The sequence below is a fragment of the Coenobita brevimanus genome, chromosome 57 (assembly GCF_032717465.1).
Source record: "Coenobita brevimanus isolate Jiangsu-jjx chromosome 57, ASM3271746v2, whole genome shotgun sequence".
NCBI lineage: Eukaryota > Metazoa > Arthropoda > Malacostraca > Decapoda > Coenobitidae > Coenobita > Coenobita brevimanus.
In genome coordinates, this window is record NC_137010.1 from 43,918,797 (window position 1) to 43,923,796 (window position 5,000).

At 41.2% G+C, this 5,000-nt stretch overlaps 1 pseudogene; it reads left to right on the forward strand.

Annotated features, from left to right (window-relative positions):
* The window catches only part of LOC145401976 (maltase-glucoamylase-like), a 223,993-nt pseudogene that overhangs the window by 129,387 nt on the left and 89,606 nt on the right, over nucleotides 1-5,000 (forward strand).

The following is a 5,000-nucleotide window of genomic DNA, read 5'->3' on the forward strand; positions in this document are numbered from 1 at the left end:
GGCGTAGATCCGCTGTAGTTTAAATAGTTTCTGAGATAATGCAGCTTTGGTGCTCATTTTGGCGCTTTTCGGCTTTAATCAGCTATTCAATGGGAAAATTATGGAAAATTCATTTAGGTAACATTTTATTGTAAGCTGTCCAACGATGTGTGTGGATCCGTTGTAGGGTTATTAGTTCCCGAGTTGGCACAGCTTTCGAGGTGTGCATACTACCGTTCTACATATATGTATAGTATAGCATAGTATAGTATAGTATAGTATAGTATAGTATAGTATAGTAATAGTATAGTATAGTATAGTATTCTCACTTGCTGGCTTCGCTCGCAAGCTGGAAAAATTACTAAAACTAATAAGGTGAAGTTGTATGCAAACATTCAGTTTCTTATGGTTATTTATCGAACAACTGCGATAATTAGATGGGATTAGTTTGATGCCACTTTACAGAACGCATTCAGTAGTGAGGACGAGATGGCAAATACACCTAACTCTCATAATGGTTTAACAAATGACTGCTAGAAATTTGGGGTTCGCTAATCCCATAGCACTTTCAGTTTTGACAGTGCGGCCATTAAACGCTCTTGATTATTAGCCTTTTTGTTGGAGAAAGCTTTTGTGAAACAGATAACGTGCATCGTAGGCTGGATCAACAAACTATTTTCATTATTCTCTGAAAAAAGAAGTCACTGTGAAAGTATTTAAAATCATTGATACGTTAGCTTTATCATGGGCATAGCTTTATCATTAGCAGAAATAGCATGGAAAATGGGCTATTCATAGCTAGAAGGTTACTGGTTGGTTTGGCGATATCTCAATAGGTTCTGACATTTTTAAAAAGTACAAAGGAAGTACAAATCTTTATGCTGCCTTACCCATCACATACCCTCAGCAGCTCCACCTACACTCAGTCTCCCTGATTTAACTGATCCTAACCCAGTTTAGCCCCAACGTAATCTAGTTAATGAAAAACCTAATCTAGGTTTACTTAACCTTGCTTCACGTAATATAAAATTGCATTCTAGTCTGCTATTTCTCACCTGCCTAATCTTACCATTTTCAGCTTTGGTCAGTAGTGTCTTTGTTTACATTATCTTCATTCTCTTTCAAAACATGAGGGTACTTCGTATCTCTCCTAACGTATTTATTCAACACTGAAAAACTGACACAGGAATTTTATGCCTTAGATGTGTAAAGAAATTATTGATATATATCATTTAATTTTACTGACTGAAAAATTCTTCAACTATCTTACTTATACGACAGAACACATCTTATCCATTTCTCCTTTCTCTGAACTCTCCATTCTAGGAGATTTCAGTGTTCACCAGCACCTTTGGCTCTCCTCTCCTTTCACTGATCCACCTGGTGAACAAGCCTACATCTTTCCTAACCTTAATGACCTAGTTAAGCTTGTACGGCGCCCTACCGGTATCCCTGACCGCCTTGGGGAGAGCTCCAACATACTTCACCTCTTCCTTACGGCTAATCCTTCTGCTTACACTGTTAATCTTTTCTCTCTGTTGGGCTCCTCCAATCACAACCTTATTACCTTAACCTGTCCTATCACTTCGGCACGGCCTGTGGACCCTTCAAACAAATGACGATTGTGGCACTTTGGAGCTGCTGATTGGGAGGCCCTCAGGCAGTACTTCTTTGATTTTTACTGGAATGATTATTGTTTCCATAACGGGAGCCATCTGAGTGTGCCTTGCGCATTACGGAGATTATTCGCTCGGGCATGGAAGCATACATTCCTTTCTCATATCCTATGACTAGTGCAAGAAAGCCTTGGTTTAATCATGCTTGTTCAAATGCTGTCCACAAAAAGGAGAGGGCCTATAAAAGGTACCAGAGCCAACCCATTCCTGAATTACATCTATTTTATGTTTCTGCCCGGAATCGTGTTAAGTCTGTTCTTCGCTCTGCTAAAAATAATTTCATCCGTACTAAATGCTCTCAACTCTGCAACTCGAATTTTTCCTGCTCCTTCTGGCACCTTGCCAAAAACCTTTCTAACAACTTTACCTCATCATCCTTCCCTCTTTTCTACTCTGATGGTTCTGTAGCTATTTCTTCCTCTGATAAAGCAGATTTCTTCGCTCAGACTTTCTCCTCCAATTCCACCCTAGACGATTCTGGTGCTGTTCCTCCGTCACTTCCCCCCTCTGACTTCCTCATAGTTGACATTAAAATTTCTTCAGCTGATGTATTTTCTGCCATCATTGGCCTCTGTACTAACAAGGCAAACGGGCCTGATGGGGTCCCTCGCGTTGTCCTCAAGAACTGTGCTTTTGTGCTTACACCCTCCTTTGGTAAACTCTTTTGCCTTTGTCTATCAACTTGTACCTTTCCTTCTTGCTGGAAGTATGCTCTCATTCAGCTAGTCCCAAAGAAGGGTGACCATTCCCAACCCTCTATCGCCCAACTGTTTTAACATCCTGTGTCTCAAAAGTTCTTAACAGAGAAATTTTAAAGCATCTTTACTATCATAACCTTCTTTCTGATCGTCAGTATGGGTTCCGTCAGGGACACTCCACTGGCGATCTTCTCACCTACCTTTCAGACTCCTGGTCATCCTCCTTTCGGGACTTTGGCGAGCGCTTTGCCATTCCACTTGACAACTCAAAGGCTTCCGATCGAGTCTGGCATAAATCTTTAATTTCCAAACTGCCCTCTTACGGTTTCTATCCTTCTGACTGTGCCTTCATCTATAGCTTCCTTTCTGGTCGTTCTATAGCTGCTGTTGTAGATGGCCATCGTTCTTCTCCTGGATCTATCAATAGTTGGTGTTCCTCAGGGCTTTGTTCTATCACCTGCTCTCTTCCTTTTATTCATCAATGACCTTCTAAGCTGTACATCTAACCCTATCCACTCATACACTGATGATTCCACCCTTCACCTTTGCATTCGGTTCTTGCAACGTCCATCTCAGCAGTTACTTCAACAAACAAGTAATGAGGCTATGGCACATCTAATGTCTGACTTGGCTCGTATCTCTGACTGGGGAAAAAAAATAATCTTGTTTTATATGCATCAAAAACTCAATTCTTAAACATATCAACCCGACAGAATCCTCCACAGGAGTACTGCTATCAACCTGACAAAATCTTCCACAGGAGTACACCTATCAGTCCGACAAAATCTTCCACAGGAGTACTCACTAATGTTTAATTATATCCAGCTTAATCCTGCATCATCTCTAGAACACTGAACATGGGTATAATATACCTGAGCGGCATGACGTCATGCGCATTACGTGGTGTTACTGTGAAGGCAGGCAGCTGGTATCCTCAGTAGCTTCTGTCTGTCCCGAGCCCTGACAGATGTAGATCATGTCACTCCGCTCCGCACCCTAGAATTTTCTATAATCATGTGATATACCCAAGTTCAGTGTTGTGGCCACCTCTCTTCTCCACAGTTTGCACATGGACTGGTGACCCCCTGTGAGCAGAGGCAGCATACCTGGGAAAGGTTTGGGGAAGTTTGGTTGAAATTGATGGTGCCTTTTTTTTTTTTTTTTTTTTTTTTTTTTTTTTTTTTGTGAATTTTCCCCAAAACTTCTCAGATGTGTTTGATTTGTATGCTTTTTCATTTTTTTTTCTAAATTCAGTACGTACCTTATCTGTATGAGTTAAGAGTTAATATTAGGCTTAGTAATAGTAAGGTGCATTAACTTTAGTGTGTAATTGTTTATTTGAATAAATAGCATATTTACTATTTTTTTTTCTATTTTCCAATGTGGGGTATAATATACCCATATTTAGTGATTTTGTTAAGAAAAAAAATGGTTAGTACTCCAGGGTTACATGGGGTTTCATTCTCTTGGGACTTATCTTGGAAAGATCATATTACATCTTGTAAAATCTGCTTCCGAGAGATTAAGTGTGTCAAGCGGACTCCGTGCCTTCTTTACCCCTGCACAGTATTTGATTTTACACACTGGTTTTATTTGCCCCTGTGTAGAGTACGACTCTGATGTGTGGGGAGGCTCCCCACATACACATATTCTCAATAGGGTGGAGTCAAAGGCTTTTCGCCTCATCAGCTCTTCTCCTCTTACTGGCTTCCTTCAACCTCTGCCTCTTCGCCGCACTGTTTCCTCTTTATCTCTTTTCTATCGTTACTTCCATGGTCACTGCTCCTCTGAACTGTCTGCTTGCATCCCTCCACTTCTACGGCGGGCGCGTAGCACCTGTCTTGCAACAAACTCTCATCCCTTTTCTGTCCAACTCTGTAATGCAAGAGTTAACTGTTACTCCCAGTTCTTCCTTTATGCAACAGGTCAACTCTGGAACTGCCTCCCTTTGTCTGTATTTCCTACTTCCTATGATCTCCGGTCTTTCAAATGCAATGTGTCCAGGCATCTCGAAATGAATGGATCTTGAATTTGGCTCGCTTTCTAATTGTTTTTATTTTTATTTTTTTTTGATGGAACAGTTTGCTGGCTCCTGGCCTTTGGTTCCTTCTTCCTTGCATAAAAAAAAGCTTTCCCAAATTCACGAAACCTGACCTGCAGTCTACCACCCAGCCTAAACTCATAATCTGTTCTCCCTGCTACCACTCATCCTGACCTCATAACCTAACTTATTTGCTACCATCTAATTACTGGGGATTTTCTGCCGTGTCAGCTTATAAGGTCATTAGGCTATCTACCACTCAGTCTGATTCCCCTTAAGCTGACACCACCCACGTTCTGCCACCCTCCTTACCTAACCTAACCTAACCTAACCTAACCTAACCAACAGGCTGGGCAGCGTGTGAACCTGTACGGGTCCCAGCCCTACTACCAGGTGATGGAGAACGACGGCAACTCACACGGCATCCTGCTCCTCAACTCCAACGCCATCGGTTTGTTTATACTCCATTTGGATAGTTTGATTACTTAATAGGATTTGGGATTTTTCATATCCTCAAAATGTAAAATTTGGCATGCCTATTTGTATGAGATTTATACTTTTTCTTTCTTAATTCCTTCCATTCGGTGGCATCTTTTACTGGGTTAA